This window comes from Panthera tigris, chromosome A1 (genome assembly GCF_018350195.1).
Source record: "Panthera tigris isolate Pti1 chromosome A1, P.tigris_Pti1_mat1.1, whole genome shotgun sequence".
In the NCBI taxonomy this organism is placed as follows: domain Eukaryota; kingdom Metazoa; phylum Chordata; class Mammalia; order Carnivora; family Felidae; genus Panthera; species Panthera tigris.
This window is the reverse complement of record NC_056660.1, coordinates 9,592,799-9,610,946: the sequence shown is the minus strand read 5'-3', so window position 1 is coordinate 9,610,946 and position 18,148 is coordinate 9,592,799. Positions and strand designations below refer to the sequence as shown.

Sequence of the window (18,148 nt, the reverse complement as noted above, 5' to 3'; positions counted from 1 at the left end):
GTATAATTATTCCTGTTTTAAAGTCGAAGAAACAGAAGCTTACAGAGGCAAAAGCACTGGCAAGTGACAGAACCAGGAACAGTGCCAAGCCAGTGTGCTCCTTGTCACCATTCAGTGTGACAGACCTTTGTTAGGTCATTACCCTGCTGCAAGGCACTCTGCTAGGTGCCCTTAATACAAAAGTAAACCACAGTTCCCGCCCTCAGGACTTCACAGTAAGGGACAGGGTCAAGGAAACAAATCATCACCCTGGAGTATGTAAAGCACGTATTAAGTACAATGGCTGCACTAAACAAGGAATGATCAACTCCACTTGAGTGGGTCACCAAGAGCTTCTCAGAGGGGTGACACTCGAGATACATCTGGAGAATGAATAGTTCTCCAGGAGAATGTGGAGTGTGGTGATGGACAAGGGAGAATCCCAGATAGGAGCAAAGGCAAGGAAGAATGAAACCGTGCATGAATCCCAGATAGCAAAGGCAAGGAAGAATGAAACCATGAGCATTTAGGGAAATGCTCATGTACCTCCTGGTTCTGTAGGGCTGGATCTCGAGGAACTGGAAAAGATAAGAGATGAGGCTGGAAAGGAGGCCAGGGGTCCATTCATAAAGGGACTTGCATGACATAATGGCCAGTTTGGATTTACCCCCGTAGGCAAGGGATCCATTGAGTTGTCTCAGGCGGGAGAATAACATGGACAGAGTCGTATCCAAAGATGGTAACTTTAGCATTCATGTGGAGGATGTATTTGAGAAGAACAGGCGTGGAGCAGGGAGACCAGTTAGAAGATTACCATCACAGTCTAGATGAGCAACATCAAGGACCTGAGGTAAGAGCAAAGTGGACAGACGTGAAGGGACAGTGGGTGAATGAGATTTAGTGACTGATTAGATGTGGGGCGTGAACAAGGAAAGGGATTTAGGATGACCCGTGGGTCTGACTTAGCATGTTCTTTGGGTGATGGTGCCATTAACCGGCATAAGGAGGGAAAAGCAAATTCAGTATTGGCTCAGTGAAGGCTGGGTTATCTGTATCACGTCCAAGTAGAGACGCCCAAACACACGTGCGGATGGTTGCAGCGTCACGATGGGCACACGCACAGCGTACGAGAGCATTCATGGGGAGTGACTTCCTAAAACAGGTGGTTCCAGCGGGATAGGAGTAAGAGCAGGAAGCAATAGTGGAACGGATCTTCTCTAGAGCAAGCGAAAAGTGACTAGAGAGCAAAAAATGGGGGGGGAGCTGAAGAGAAGACCGGATCCGCGTGAAGATAGTTTGGTGTTTCGTGATGCGGTTTCCCAGTGGTGAACTCAACATGTGGTGACTGTGCCCAAATAGTGAGCAGACTCTTCACTCTGAGGCCTTCCCTGAACCCGTTTACCTTGGTCGGTTCACTGTGGTCCTGAAGCTCTTCCTCGGGCTCAGAAATGGGATTTATTGTATTTGTTATCATTATTGTGGGACTGGAAGTGGTTCCATTTCTCAGCAGTGGCCTCACGTTGACCCAGCACAGCAAGACTGAGTACTCACATGTAAGCACACGCCTGAACGCGGTGCATTGACTTGCAGGGGCAACTATCGTCGGCTGTCTGGCCGACCAGGACCCAGTCCATGGGAAGCCAAACGCCAGGAGCTTGCTGTGGGATCATGGGCTAGTGATGGGGATTGTTAGGTGACTCCAGTGTTCTCTAGTGGCAGACCCTGAGTTATCACGTTCTCCCTCAACAGGCACGGATAGACATTCCGGTTGACCTAACACGCAGGCGTTGCCCACTTCTTACTCTTTGGGTTCCCCTTGCTGGCCCTTCTAGTCACACCTTTTCTCTAAACCAGGCTCATTGTTTGCTTCTGCTTGCCAAGTGACAATCACTTTTTAGCCCCGTTTCCCTGGTATGACTCACAGGTTTTGATTGGAGTTTGGCGTTATCCCAAGCTCTTAAGAGTCCCTCATTTACAGAGTAGGCAATCGTTTGATTCCCTCCTGCGGGTTACATCGATTGTGTAGTTTTACCCAGGAAAATCACGATGACAACTTCCCAGGTCTCACGGGGCGGTCCGCAGTCACCCCCCTGTAAAGAAGAGTTGCAGAGAGCTTAGATGAGGAGCATCGGCTTAGATGTAAAAGTCTTTGAAAATCTGGCTAAGGAGTGTGTGCCTTGTCCTGTAAATACTGGGGAGCCCCTGGAGATGTGGGTTGGGGCAGTGCGGATGGCTTGATGAAATCCACGTTCGGGGGATATTGATCTGGGGCTGGGGGTGAAGTGCATTCACGTAAGGAGAAACCAAACACCGAGAGCCCAGCCAGGAAGCTGAGATCATGCAATTGGATGAAATATGCAAGGCTGGAACTAAAATGGTGACAAGATATGGAATGGAAATGCCACGTTGAATGGTCATTGCAAAGACAGAAGCAACAAGACTTGGTGACCCAAGGGCTAGAGAGAATACAAAGGAGGAAAACATGGGTACGCTATTTTTCTTGAGTTGTATGATTGTTCCTGGCAGTGTTTCAGGTACTTAACTAGACTCACTTTAGGTGTATGTTTATAAGCACTACGTACGTAAAACTGTGGTTGCAGCGGGATGAACAGTCTGTCAGAGTCCGGCACTCCCACCCTGATTTACTTAGGACATTTAACAGAATGAGCATTTTATAGAATTATTTTTTTTTAAAAATCCAACCTGTAGGCTAATCTGGGATATTTTCCTTTCTCAGATCTCTTAGGAGGAAATGTTCCTGATAGAAGCAGGAAGTTTGGAAGAATAAGGAATAGAATTCTGAGAGGATGCTGGAGAGGGGAGTGGGGGGGAGAGTCATTCAGTAAGCTTTTAGTAGTCACCTACTAGACGCCTAAGGTGGCGTGAGGTGCCGTGGAGGCTACAAAAGCTACATAGCTGTTCCATTTTGCAAGAGCTTAACGCCATCTCTGGAGCCAGATCCTACTCTAAGAAATAACCAGAAGCAAGCAACATAAAAGAGTGTATAACTGAGCCGCTAAGCCGTGCGTACAGATTAGCGGTATTTACGTACAGATGAGTGATGGGCCTCTGGAAGCCATAGCAGAGAAAACAGCAAGGTTAGGAGGACAAAAAAATCATAGCTTGAAAGGAATAGGCAAACTGGGACTGGTAAGTTTAGTTAACAGATTCCAGAAGGATTTATCCTCTCTATGTTGTTCCCCCGGAGGTTTATTCTTTGCAGAACACTTTTATGTGTATTAATCTCATTTTAGCCTTGACACAATCCAGCAAGGGAGGCAAGGTAGGGATTATAAGGGGAAGGGTGGGAGGGAGGATTTGGGAGAGATTTATGCTGTAGAAACAGCAGGATTTTATGACCAATTAATCTTCTGGTTGAGGGTGAAGGACGAGCTGAGGATGACCCGCCCCCACTCACTCATTCACTCATTAAATCACTTGTTCAAGTACTTCCTGAGGGTCTATGGTGTGTCTGCTCTATGCTCCAGCGCTAGGTTTCCAGATTCCTGGCCGGGACTATCAGGTGGATGAGAGTGCCTTTGGCTGCCGCAGGCAGCAGTGGAGGGAGAATGCCTGATGCTGACTGTCCTTCAGGTTTCCACCCTGTGAGTTCGGGCCGCCTGTGGGACACCCAGGTGAAATTGGCAAGTAGGTAATGTGACAGAACAGTTTGGCTTTTTCAGGAAAGAAGTCTGGGACATGAAATAGATTTGGAAATCGTTAGCCTGGAGGTGAGCGTTAAGACTGAGAACGGGTTAGGTGACCTAGGGAGATCTTGGGTAAGACATTTAACAATTCTGAGTTTTCAGTTTCCTTCTGTGGGAGATGGAGAAGATATAGCACAGGATTATCTTTGATCAGATGAATGTGAATGGGCCTGGGAAACAGCAAAGTATTATAGATATTGAAAATGCTATTACTGAGGGGCGCCTGGGTGGCTCAGTCGGTTAAGTGACCGACTTCGGCTTAGGTCATGATGTCACGGTCCGTGAGTTCGAGCCCCACGTCGGGCTCTGTGCTGACAGCTCAGAGCCTGGAGCCTGCTTCTGTTTCTGTGTCTCCCTCTCTCTCTGCCCCTCCCCCATTCGCACTCTGTCTCTCTCTGCCTTTCAAAAATGAATAAATGTTAAAAAAAAAAAAAAGAAAATACTATTACTGATGTTTCATTACTCTAGCATCTGCACCTTCTCTAACCGAACAGCTTAGCAAATTCCTTAAAGAAGACCAAATTTTGCACTAATACCCCTCTTCTATCTTATTATCATCACACCTCTAGGCAGAGGTCAAGAGCTAAATATGAATCGGTGTTGATATTTTGGCTTTGAATAGAAAATCAAGAATATCAGACTAATTCATAAATGCGTTTTAGAAATGAGAGATGTATCTGATCAGGAACGAAGGCAGGAAGATAATGCAACGCAGAAGGCTGTACTTTCATTCAGCTTGATTTCTGAAAACACAACTAATGAAGAATTAATAGGAAAGAAATATGTTCAGAGAGCCTGACCATTGAAGAGTGAGGAAGAGGGGAAATTTATCGAAATTTGAGAGGAACATTCAAGTTATGACCAGGAAACCCCCTGATCGTCAAAATGAAAGCCGGGGGGGAAAGCCAGGATACCTTTAGAAAAATACTCAAAGCAGACTTGGAGGAGACTAAATTTAGGAGTGCTGTTTTGATTGAGTGCAGGGATGAAATAGTGACCAGGAGGGTTTTTCCTTTTCTTAAGATGTGTTTTTTGGGTTTGTTTTTGCCGTTTCCGGCTGCCTAAGACTATGATTTCAAAACAACTTTCTTAGGGTAATCTGTATTTTTCAGATAATGTGACTACAGCTAACTTCATGTGTTAGGAGCTGACTGGGAATGATGAGGAACACATCTACGCTCCGTTTTTAATTTTTTATACAGGGTGATACGAGAGCGATGGTTGGGTGCCGTGGCCAGTCGGCCCGTCTCGCTTTCTGGCTTGTGTTAACGGATAACTGGGAGCATTGGTTCGTCTACTGAGCAAGTAGCCACTCTATCTCAGACGTTCAACACGAGGAGGAAGTCGGGTCGCCACATACTACAAAAGGGCTTACTCTTCTACCGACAGAACACCGTGGGTAGTTTCCTGCAACTTTAATTTTGGAGACCTCACATATTCAAACGGCAATGCTAGTCTTCCTCAGACTAGAGGAAATTCGTGTGAAATGTCTGTGTTATTTGTGCTTCTGCCGTGACAGAAACTGAAAGAACCGAATGCTTTATTTCCTTGTGCAACCTACACTGAGGTGCTCATATGTGCTCATATGTGCAAACTGCTAGAAATACACGGATGAAGAAGAAGGCCTTGCTCTTAGGAACCTTCCCGTCTAGAGGAGAAGACAAAGCCAGGGTTAGGCTCAGGGCACACTTCACACAGGTGTCAACACGAAAACGGGAGTCTTCAGGGATCAGCAGGACGTGGCCAGTGGGTGAAGGGTTGACATCCCAAGCAGGGGAGAGAACCCACGACATGAGAAAACTCAGTAGGGGGCTTGGAAAAGTTCACGTTGCAGTGGAAGGTTGTATGCTTGTGGGCGGAAGGTTGAGCTGAAGAGCTGGTTAGGGCTAGAAGGGCCTCACCCTCTAAAAAAAAATCTGGATTTTTACCGTGAATGTAATGGGAAGCCTCCTAAAGAACACTTAGCGGGCAGACACTCTGATCTCCTTGCTTTGCGGGAGACGCTTCTCTGTAGGCTGAATTACTCTGAGAGCAGAGGTGGTTTTGTTCATCGCCACTGTTTCCCCTCAAATATTCGAGCGCCTTCTGAACGAGCACCTGAAAGCCAGGGATGCAGGAGAAACTCGATTCAGCCCCTGCTGTCAGGGCGCTTGGGAGAGAGATGCTAACGTGCACCTGCTCACAGCGGAGCGGTGAGTCATGGGTTTCCTGAAGAAGGGGAGGCTTTGGAGAATCAGCAGTCCAGGGAGGCAACGGAGGGCTGGGGGACATTCAGAGAGAGGAGAGCGGCAGGTGCAGCCAGGGGAGGAAGGACAGGAGCCGGAGTGCGCGTGCATACCTGTGTTGTGGAGCGAGTGCGAATGACCGCAGGTGCAGGACCCCGGAGCGGGTGGGAAGGAGGCTGGGGGGCGGGGGGGGTTGCTGAAAGGAGACATACTGGCCAGGAACAAAGAGGAACATGTCCTCCTGCAAGATTGGAGGAAAAGAAGGGTGGATGTGACTATGGATTGGTTTAAAGAGGGGGTCAGCGATAGATACAGTTTCAGTAATCATTTGCTTAGTCAATCACGTAATAGTATAATACCCTTAGCACCACAGAAGCCAGATGACCACCAGCAGATCTAAAATGCTTGTACCCAGGGGCGCCTGGATGGCTCAGTCGGTTGAGCGTCCGACTTTCGCTCAGGTCACAATCTTGCGGTCTGTGAGTTCGAGCCCCACGTCAGGCTCTGGGCTGATGGCTCAGAGCCTGGAGCCTGCTTCATATTCTGTGTCTCCCTCTCTCTCTGCCCCTCCCCCGTTCATGCTCTGTCTCTCTCTGTCTCAAAAATAAATAAATGTTAAAAAAAATTTTTTTTTACAAATAAAATGCTTCTACCCAGAAATCTGCATCTACCTGCTCTGGCCCTCCCCCCTTCAGAGGACCTCTATCAGACATCCCAGGTGCCACCGACCTGGGAAGGGGGTGACGAAGCCTTCACAGCAGCTCTACGTCCCAGCCCAGGGAGAAGCTTTCCTCTGCCGCCTCCTACTCGAGTCCTGATTCAAAGGGCGTTCACTCACTCACTGCCTTCCAGCCAGTTTGGTATTTCTGTGGAGACTGTTTTCCTCTCTCCTCAAATCTGTCTCCTTGTCCTCAGATTACTCGTCGAGAGGATGGGAGTGAGTGAAGGGAAAGGGGGAATCCAAAAGGCACGCTTGCTTTAAGATGATTTTACTCACTGAAGTCATTACAGATGACACGGTGACCTCCAAATAATCCAGTAAATAAATAGAAGTACAGGTAAAAACAGGACTGGCCGTGGGCTGACAGCTGCTGAAGCTGGACGATGGGTTCACGGGGTTTCATTACACTCTTCTCTCTATGCCTTTGCCTGTGTGCAACTCGCCGTGATTAAAAAGTTGAAAAATAAATAGTTGGGATTTGAATTGCGAATTTACAATAGTACTTCATTTTTGCAGGTCAAAGTGAAAGAACATACATTATTTAGCAATGTAAAAAAAAAAAAAAATGCAGGAAGTGTCTTATGAGAACATTGCTGGGTCGGATCTCTCCTGCCCTCTCACCTCTGGCTCCAGTCTTTGGTGGTGTTATCTGTACTCTTCCTTCTTGGTCTTAATCAGAATCACCAACTTCATTCCTTCTGTCTGTGCATGCTTGTGAAAGGAGCACCCTCCTTTATCTCTGTTAAAAATTTGAAAGGGTAGGGGCGCCTGGGTGGCTCAGTCGGTTAAGCGTCCGACTTCGGCTCAGGTCATGATCTCATAGTCTGTGAGTTCGAGCCTCCTGTCGGGCTCTGTGCTGACAGCTCAGAGCCTAGAGCCTGTTTCAGATTCTATGTCTCCCTCTCTCTGACCCTCCGCCGTTCATGCTCTGTCTCTCTCTCTGTCTCAAAAATAAACATTAAAAAAAAATTTTTTTTTTTTAATTTGAAAGGGTAACCCTATTGTAGGGAAGTGGCCATTTAAACCTTAACCTAAGCCTAACCTTTCCCTGGTCTGGACTCTTCTTTCCACCCCAGCTGTGACGTTGAAGTGATGGGGAGTTCCTGGTCATCCTGTTTTTCAATTACCCGCCCCCCACCTTGGTCGTCTCAAAATTAATCCTCCTTTGTCCAGCTTTTTCATGGGTCTCTGATGTTTTAAAAAGAAGTGTCTAGAACTTCTTCTGCACCAAAAAGATGCTTAACCATATTAGCATGCAAAACAAATTTCAGATACAAACGATTATTTTCAGTTGAGATCACATTTTATTGAGAAACTTGAAGACAAGTTATGAGTCAAAAGATAAGGAACCAACTAGCGAGAATAGCAGATGTTTGGGGTGGAGCCTGTGTCAGGGGCTGGGGCGGAGTAATTCACATTCAGCCTTGTGAATGTCTTTTCCTCCGGGCCTACCCTGTTCCATTTCACCTTCTTACTGGCTCTGCATTTCTTCAGGATAAAACGGGAATTTCTTAAAGAGCACGAAAAACTAGAGATTGGACTGCATGTATCTCTCCACTTACATCTCAAGGTTTCCTTCCCAGAACCCTTCCTTGATGCCTCAAAATCATACTGATTTCACCGCCGGGGTTCCAAAGCTTCCATCTACCCCCCCCCCCATCTTAACTCTTGTTTTCCCTGCTACAAGTTTTTTGGGCTCAGGTTTAGTCTTGGTTGCCTTTGTAGTACTTGTGTTTGGCACCTGCGAGGTTCCCCCTAATAGCCTCAGTTACCCTGCAGAAGGGTAACAGCCCCAAATGAAGACAAGTAATTGAACAAACCCTTAGGGTGGCAACAGAACTATTACTTTTCTAGCAGTGGAAGAACACTCAGCCTAAAATATATGACAGAACATCATTGTTTTATTCATTTTTATGGTGTGCCTGCTAGGATCCAGCCACTGTGCTAAACACTACCTACTTCACCTCAAGTATTTTTGTCCTACTCTCTCCCCTCCACCCACCTGCACCGCCACGTTCCATCAGATCAGTTAAGAGTGTAAGCTCTGAAGCCAGCCTGCCTCTTTCTAGCTAGTTTAGCTCACAAATTTCCTCACCTCTTGTGCCTTAGTCTCCACATCTGCAAAATGGGTTTGATAACGGCAAATACTTAATAGAACTGTCGTGAGAACTTTAGCAGTTACTGTATGTTAAGGTTTTACAACAGCAGCTTGCCCACAGTCTAGGTTATAGAACTGTTGGCTATTTATTTCAAAATACATACTCAAAGTTGCTGTGTTTTGTGTATGCGTTTTAAAATATATTCTATACCCCCCCCCTCTTTTTCCCCATTTTCCAGTTCGTTTTTGGACTCTTAAGACTTTGTAAATCAACTGACTTCTCTTTGTCTGTTGAAATCACAGGATTACCAAAACAATTCAATCTAATTGCAGTCTTCAGGCATTCTTTTTCTAAGGAAACTGACATGGAAGATGGCCTCTCTTTTTAGAAAGTAATCACAAATCTCTCCATGCTGACATTGAGAGAACATCGTCAAGGTTTAGTGCTAACTGGAAAATGAAAATTATATATACCTATGTATCCATGTATCACCATAACCTGAAGAACAAAATTTTTAAATAAATTATCATCTATACAATATTATATATCTTTAAAATTTTTAAATCCACTAACCTAGATTATGACGATGGTTGCACAGACCTGCACATTTACTAAATATCCCTGAATTGTGCACGTGACACAAGTGAACTTTACATCAAGTCGCAATAAAGGTGGTTTTAAAATCCTATATAGGGTATTCTGCGTAAAGAAACGCAACGTCAGAAAAATATTAAGCTGTTAACAGTATTGCATGTATATTATATAATTATTATGATAGCAGTTATTATAAGGAAAGAACTGAGATGAGTTGTCCCGAGGGCAGCTTTGATTCTTTATTCTATACATTTCTGTAGCGAAATGCTTTAGAGCGAACCTGTGTTTATGTATTTTTGTGTATTTTTCATCTGTTTTGTTCACTGCTGTTCTCCAGCACCTAGATCGGTGTCTGCACATAACAGAGGATCAGTAAATATTTGTCAAAAGAACGAATAAATAAATTACATTGTAAACGTAAAACACAAATAGTGTGCACAATAACTTGATAGGTTTGTGTATGGCTGACTCAAACTTGCTAATTTCTAAGATCCATCTCCAAGATAGATTTATGGCGGTGATGCTTTCCAGCAATTTGAGAACTATTCTTGGAATACTCTGAATGGGCCCCGGCTTTCAAAATTCAGGCTCTGAATTTGATTTTTGGCTGCAAAAATTTGGCTCTGAAAGGAGTTTCCACAGTATGTCTTTTAATCAGTCTGTTATAAGGCATGCAGAATAATTTATTCTTCTTGTCTAATACGGGAAGATGAGACTGTAACTGAGGAAAAATTGTGATTTCATTTGTATTCAGTATTACTTTTGAATTACCTGGTTCAAGTTTTTCTTAGACATTAGATAATAGCGGAAATATGGTAGTTTTAGAAATAGTGGAAAATCAGGAGTTTTCAACGTAGTCTAAAATAGGTATTTGAGCTTCTCTTTCCCAGATAAACTTGTTTTATGTATGTTAAGGTAAATACTTGTGGCTAGGTATTAGAAATGCTGGAATGGTATTATCTGTATTAGTATTTAAACATGGCCACTGGTCATGTATGATTAGTTACAGGATCTGACGTGTTTTATCTTGTGGTTTGCTAAAATGGAAGTTTTTTGCTATTTTAATGCATTTGGAAATATATAAAATAATAATATCTTGATTTTAATCTTGGCTTTCCTCTAAAACCAAAGTTCTTAAATCTTTTATAGGCCATAAACCCCTTAAACTTTTGTACCAGAAAAATGTAGATGTTTGAAGATTTCACACCCATAGTTTCCATATATTAATTCATAAATATTTAACTTAAAAGCATGTAATTTGACCAAGGCTTCTAGCTTATGTATGGATGGCGACTTTCACCTTTAACCTGTGGCTCTTCAAGCTAGCAAATTCCGTGATTAGAATATCGTACTCGCTTCTCCAGATAGAGCTGTAGGATGATTGGCAGATGGGCTTCAGACTCACATTAACCAAACTCCAGGGGCTTTGGGCAGATTTTAATTTTGTTTAAGTGAATTCAATAGTTTTCTGAACTCTTCAGAGAAAGTCATTACATAATTATTTAAAGGTAGTATAACTAAAGGATTGGCTTCTCAAAATTCCCTTTTTGGGCTTATGATGCTAAGAAGTTCAAGACTAGCCATTCTGGTTTTGAAAGAAGTGGGAATCTACAATCAGTGAAGGGTTATTTTTCATACTTTGCGCTCTTATGAGAACAAGGGAAGGGTATTGTGGTTTTTAAAAGTGGTTTGGGGAGGGGCGCCTGGAGGGCTCAGTCTGTTAAGCATCTGACTTGGCTCAGGTCATGATCTCACAGCTTGTGAGTTTGAGCCCTGCGTTGGGCTCTGTCCTGACAGCTCAGAGCCTGGAGCCTGCTTCAAATTCTGTGTCTCCCTCTCTCTCTCTCTGCCCCACCCACTCCTGTTTGCACTCTGTCTCTCAAAAATGAATACACGTTTGGGGCGCCTGGGTGGCTCGGTCGGTTGAGCGTCCGACTTCGGCTCAGGTCATGATCTCACGGTCCATGAGTTCGAGCCCCGCATCGGGCTCTGTGCTGACAGCTCAGAGCCTGGAGCCTGTTTCAGGTTCTGTGTCTCCCTCTCTCTGTGACCCTCCCCCATTCATGCTCTGTCTCTCTCTGTCTCAAAAATAAATAAATGTTAAAAAAAAAAATTTAAAAAAAATGAATACACGTTAAAAAAAATTTTTTTTAATAAATAAAAGTGGTTTTGGGAATGTTTATGATCATGGAAAGAGCGTTGGGACAGGCTACAAGGTTGCCTGAAAGACAATGATACAGGGGCACCTGAGTGGCTCAGTGGGTTAAGCATCCGACTTTGGCTCAGGTCATGATCTTGCAGTTCGTGAGTTCGAGCCCCGCGTCAGGCTCTGTCCTGACAGCTCGGAGCCTGGAGCCTGCTTCGGATTCTCTGTCTCCTTCTCTCTCTGTCCCTCTCCCACCCGTGCTCTGTCTCTCTCTGTCTCTCAAAAATAAATAAACATTAAAAAAAAAAAAAAGACAACGATACAGAGAGAAACACAGTTCAAAAAAAGCAAACTGGAGAAGTCACTGGATTGAGGATCAAGGATGGGTGAGAGCAGCAATCCTTGAACTGATGATCCAGAGACGTGCTAGTCCAGAGCCATCCAATCTACAGGTGAGAGATTCAGCGGGCCCATCACAGACCTAACCACAGCTGTCACTCAGTTAAGTTAGTGGGGCAGGGAAGGGGTTGGGTGATTACTGACCCCCATCTTCAAAACAAGGAATTTGCTGGTTTCCTGCTCTAAAAAACTTTTCTAGATTCGTGGTATTTGGGGCAAGAAGTATTGGGATGGTGTCCTGCTCTATAACTAGACTTGGACAGTGGGGGAACCCAATGGGGAATAGAGTGAATAATGACGATTTTCAGAGGAAAACAGACCCAGCAATCTCCCTCGTACCCCCAGCAGCTATTACTCCTCTCAAGGCTCTCCCAATCCTGCTGGATCCTAACAGGAAAAGCAAAAGTATATGAGAAGACAGATTCCAAAACGCCATTGAATTGGTCCAACCAAAGGTCCTTATTCACCTTAGGAAATATATTTTTGTGGGTTAGTGAAAATGGAGTACGTGCTGAATCCGGGGTGGGAATAAATGTCGGGTAATCATTTGAGGTGTTCCGCAAGTGAAAAGAGAGAGAGGGAGAGGGAGAGAGATGGGTTCGTGCAGTGGCTTTGGATTGAGATACGTCTTCCACGTTGGAGAGTCCTGGTTATATGTAAGGGGGAAGAGGAAAGAGCCCATGGAAACTGCTAAGGGATAATTTTGGAAGAAGAAGAGGAGACTGAGGACCTTACGGTCTGTCTCTAGGATTGAAGGGAAGGAAGGCCGAAGAGCGAAGGGGATGGTTTTCCTGTGTGGAGGAATATTAGCACCGAACTTCTAAGAGTAGAAAAGACACGTCATGTGAGACCCTGGGAACGATGAGCATATTGGCCGGGTGGGGGGGGTGGGGGGGTGGGGTGGGGGGAGGGTGAGCAAATGACCATCAGCCTGAAGTTGACCGTAAAGAACAAAAGTGCCAAAACACATTCAATTGTCTTTTCCTCTTAAATGACTCAAAGTTTTGAAGAAAATTGCCTGGAAAAGCAGTGCTTCTTTTCGCCCATTGAATATGTTGGTACTTGACTTTTGAAAATCCAAGAAACAACTGCAATGCTCCCAAAGAATCTTCTCCCCCCCCACCATAGCTTAGCTTTTGAGCTACACAGAGAAAGCAAGCTGGGAGACGGGCTTTTTGGTCCATTCCCCTCCACATTTTTTGGTAAGGCTTTTATTTGAGGCTCCATGTCTGATCTGCCAGGTATTTTGCATAAATGCATTTCCTGGATGTGTGTGTTTTGTGGCCATTGCCAACAATGTCTGCTTCTAATCACTTGCTGCAAACGCCCAGTAGCTATCAGGGATAGCACTGACGGTGCGTGGAGGAGGCCCATGTGTTCGATTGTGGGTCTTGGCAGATTGTTGAAAAGGCAGTTACTTTCCTAGGGTCTAGAGTTTGGTCAGTAACCGATAGGAGGCCCGAAGGGAGGAGTGGCTGAGGCAGGAGCCTGCATTTGCTAGCAGGAGCCATCGACATTTAATAAAGAGGCAAAACTGTTGAGGACGCAATTTTCCCACTCCATTCTTCAGGTGCCCCCTGGGATCATCAAAATTTATTTTGGGGGAAAAAAACCCCACCCAAATGTTCGAATTCGCTGTAGGTTAATATATTATCAGCTTTGGAGGTAAAAATTGTTAATGGCGTGTTAGGCTGAACTGTTGTAATAGAGCAGCGGAAGAAAGGAGACGGTGGTCCACCTTCCATCGGTAGGATTATATTGTCTTAGGCGGCCCATTTTGAGAGGGACACTGACCAACGTGGGTCACGATCAGCGAGGAATAGCCAGGGCCACCGTGTTATCTGAGGAATGAGCCAAGGCCTGGATAAAGAAGGCCCTCAGGCTATCTTCAGGTATCTCACGGGTTGTCCGCCATGTTGAACAGGGAAGTGTTGTTATTCGGCGTTCCTCTGGAGGCCAGAACTAGGAGCAATGGGCTGAACTGGTGAGGAAATACATATTGGATTAAAATAAGAACATTTCTACTAATCAGAGTTGTTCAAAAGTGGAATGGGGCAAAAACAAATTTCAGAACAGCATGAGACATTTGCTTCCATTTTAGTTTGAAATTGTGCGCAAAGGTCTTTTGGGTGGTGGAGGGACAGGATCGTTGCTATAGCAAAACGATGCTGGCAGCAGGTGAGAAGATGCGTGACAGAAGGTGGCAAGGATGGCCAGTTAACAGACTGCTCAAATAATCCGGGCAAGAGATGGTGAGACCCTCAGCTGGGGTAGTAGCCATGGGCGTTCAGAGTTGTAGATGCCCTGACTTTCCATCAACAGATGGATGGTTCAACAGCCTCTGCTGTGTATACATGCATTGGAATATTACATAGCCTTAAAAAGGAAAGAAATTTTTTAGTTAAAAAAATTGTTTTTAATGTTTATTTTATTTTGAGAGAGAGAGAGAGACATAACGGGAGCAGGAGAGAGGCACAAAGAGAGGGAGACGCAGAATCCGAAGCAGGCTCCAGGCTCTGAGCTGTCAGCCCAGAGCCCGACGCGGGGCCCAGACTCCCGAACCGTGAGATCATCACCTGAGCCGAAGTCAGATGCTTAGCCGGCTGAGCCACCCAGGCGCCCCAAGGAAAGAAATTTTTTTTTAATTTTTTTTTTAACGTTTATTTATTTTTGAGACAGGGAGAGACAGAGCATGAACAGGGGAGGGTCAGAGAGAGGGGGACACAGAATATGAAGCAGGCTCCAGGCTCTGAGCTGTCAGCACAGAGCCCGACGCGGGGCTAGAACTCACGGACCGCAAGATCATGACCTGAGCCGAAGTCAGCCGCCCAACCGACTAAGCCACCCAGGCGCCCTGGAAAGAAATTTTGATACATGCTAGGACATAGAGGAATGTTGTAAAATAGGTAAAATAAAGCCAGTGTTACAAAGGACAACTATTGTGTGAGTCCAGTTATAAAAGTACCGTGAGGAGTCAAATTCATAGAGACAGAAAGGAGGGTGGTGGTTGCCAGGGGCTGGGGAGGACGGGAATGGGGACTTCTTGTTTAATGAGGACAGGGTTTCAGTTTGGGGAGATCCAAAAGCTATGGAGATAGATGGTGATGATGGCTGCATAACACTGTGAGTGTCCTTACTGTCACCGAACTGTACATTTTTAAATGGCTTAAATGGTCAATTTTATGTTATACGCAATTTTTAAAATACACTGTTCTGAGTTTGTTTTTAAGAGAAGTAAATTCGAGAAGGACAGTAAAGGTGTGAAGGAGGAGTGAATGTGGTTGCCAGGCTGTCTAGCCTAGCTACTGGGTAGAGGATGCCATTAGTCAAGAGAGTATTAACCAAAACAAAAGAGAGAGAGAGAGAAACAGGCTTGGAAGGAGCTCATGAACTTGGTTTTAGAAATGTGACATTTGAGTGGCCTAAAGAACATTCAGTTGGAGATTTTTAATTTTTTTTTTCTTTTTGAGAGAGAGAGAGAGAGCAGGGGAGGGGCAGAGAGAGGGAGACAGAGAATCTGAAGCGGGCTCTGCACTGACAGCAGCGAGCCTGATGTGGGGCTCGAACTCCCAAACCTCGAGATCATGACCTGAGCCGAAGACGGACGCTCAACTGACTGAGCCCCCAGGAGCCCCTCAGTTGGAGATTTGTAAAATAACCTTATGGAGTTGTATACAATGTAAATTGCATCTTAAACGGTGCAATTCAGACTTTAGACAAATGCATGTACCCATGTGTCCATCACAAGCAAGGTACTGAACGTTTCTACCATCCCAAGTCTTCTGGTCCCCCTGACCCTCTTCCATTCCTGCCCCAGGCAATGACTAATCTGCTTTCTGCCACTTATAAATGAGTTGGCATTTTTTGCAATTTTATATAAATAGAATCAGTCATACAACAGCGCATCTGTTTGTGTGTGTGCATGTGTGTCTGACTTATGTCACTTAGCGTGATGATTTTGACAACCATCGTATTGTTGCCTGTATCTGTAATTCAGTCCTTTTTATTACCGACTGATAATCTCCTGTACGGGTACACACAACTGATTTATGCATGCACCTGTCTGTCATCGGGCATTTGGTTTGTTTCTAGTCTTTATTAACAAATCAAGCTAAGTGAACATTCCTATAATGTCTTTGAGTGGACATCCCATTTTCCTACCCAGCAGTAGATGTGACTTGGCTGAATGGGAGGCATACCTTTCACTTTTTTTTTTTTTTTTAATTTTTTTTTTCAACATTTATTTATTTTTGAGACAGAGAGAGACAGAGCATGAACAGGGGAGGGGCAGAGAGAGAGGGAGACACAGAATCTGAAACAGGCTCCAGGCTCTGAGCAGTCAGCACAGAGCCCGACGCGGGGCTCGAACCCATGGGCAGTGAGATCATGACCTGAGCCGAAGTCGGACACTTAACCGACTGAGCCACCCAGGCGCCCCCATACCTTTCACTTTTTAAGAAACTGTTAGTTTTTCCAAAGTGTTTGTGCTATTTTACATTCTCACCAGCAGCTGTTCCGTATCTTCATCAGCACTTGGTATTGTCAGCTTTTTATTTAAAATTCTGATAAAGGTCAGTTTATCAAGTTTTCTTGTTTACGAAAATTTGTTTTTATGTACCAAGACATTTTCGTCTCCTTCAATATTGAATAGGCTTTCTCCTCCGTTTGGCCCGCCATTTAGTTTGAGGTTTTGCATGGAGGTCTATCATTAGTTTTTAGTTAATTTCTCTGTATAGTGTGAAGTCAGGGTCAGTGTTCATCCTCCCCTCCCCCCTCAATATGGCCGTGTAGTTACCTGGCAGAATTTGTTGAAAAGATTTTCCTCTCCCCCATTGAATTCTCTTACCACCTTTGTTGTAAATCAGTTGACCATTTATGTGTGAGTCTGTTTCTGGAGTCTCTCTTCTGTTCCAGGTGGAGGCATCTAATGAGATGTTTGAAATTGGGAATTAGAGAGATATTTTTTGCTGAGTATTAGCCATGCATCTCTGCCCAGCCCCTGGAGAAAGCATCTTTCTTTACTGCTGTCAAGTTTGCTTGTCGTTTCTTAAATTCTTTTGTTTTTAATTTTTTTAAATGTTTACTTATTTTTGAGAGAGAGAGACAGAACATGAGTTGGGGAAGGGCAGAGAGAGGGAGTCACAGAATCCAAAGCGGGCTCCAGGCTCCAAGATGTCAGCACAGAGCCCAACGCGGGGCTCGAACCCACGGACCATGAGATCATGACCTGAGCTGAAGTCAGAGGCTTACCCGAATGAGCCACCCAGGCACCCCAAGACTCTTAAATGCTCGATTGAAATGCATGTTTCTTACGGGCTAGCATTAGAGGCAAGACCCACAACAATAAGGCAAAGGGAAATATGAAAACGTGAATCTAGACTTGGTCAAATACACCATGTCACAAAGTCTTTGGAGACCTAATTGTTTACAGCGCTAAACTTATCTGTGTATTATTTCTGTGGACAGATTTACAGGCTAAAGAGCTGGACATGCCTGAAGACAGCTTAAGGATCTGGGACCTTTCTCTGCAAAGATAATCAGGAATCTGGACGTTGGCAAAGTACCCAGCCTTTTCTTATTCCTCATGTCACAAGAAGTCGTGTGTCAGGGCACCGGATCACTGGCCCTGTTTCCCTGGCGTTGGTGTAGATGGCCTGAGAAAAGAAGGAAACTAGTCCAATTTATTGTAAATAAGAGTTTGAAATAAATATGAGAGCAATATGGAGGATGTAAGAGTAGAAGAAACTAAATATGAAACTCAATTTTAGTGGGTCATTTAAAAGGATAGAGGAAGGGGCGCCTGGGTGGCTCAGTCGGTTAAGCGCCCGACTTCAGCTCAGGTCACGATCTCGCGGTCCGTGGGTTCCAGCCCCGAGTCGGGCTCTGGGCTGATGGCTCAGAGCCTGGAGCCTGCTTCCGATTCTGTGTCTCCCTCTCTCTCTGCCCCTCCCCCGTTCATGCTCTGTCTCTCTCTGTCTCAAAAATAAATAAACGTTAAAAAAAAAAATTTTTTTTTAAATAAATAAAAGGATAGAGGAATATGTTGAAGAATGTGTATTCAGAAGCATGGGGCCCAGGAGTCCAGAATTTGCATTTGATTTGGGCGCACACCTTAGAAATGTTAACCTCTCTCCCCTCTCTTAATGACAGCCACCATGTGGTTAGGAGCGGGACATAATGATTGCTTCACTATGCTTATTTAATGACAAGTAAATTTAGAAATATATTCTAGACAAATCCTTTTCTACTTCCACCAGCAGTGTGTTTTTTTTTAATTT

General features: G+C 44.7%; 1 long non-coding RNA gene across 1 annotated transcript in view; it reads left to right on the top strand.

Annotated features, from left to right (window-relative positions):
• The window catches only part of LOC122240534, a 106,555-nt gene extending 88,964 nt beyond the window's left edge, over positions 1–17,591 (top strand). The window contains exon 4 of the long non-coding RNA XR_006220322.1: positions 17,337–17,591. This is a non-coding gene — a long non-coding RNA (uncharacterized LOC122240534). The remainder of the gene's footprint in view (positions 1–17,336) is intronic.
• Positions 17,592–18,148: the final 557 nt, after the last annotated feature.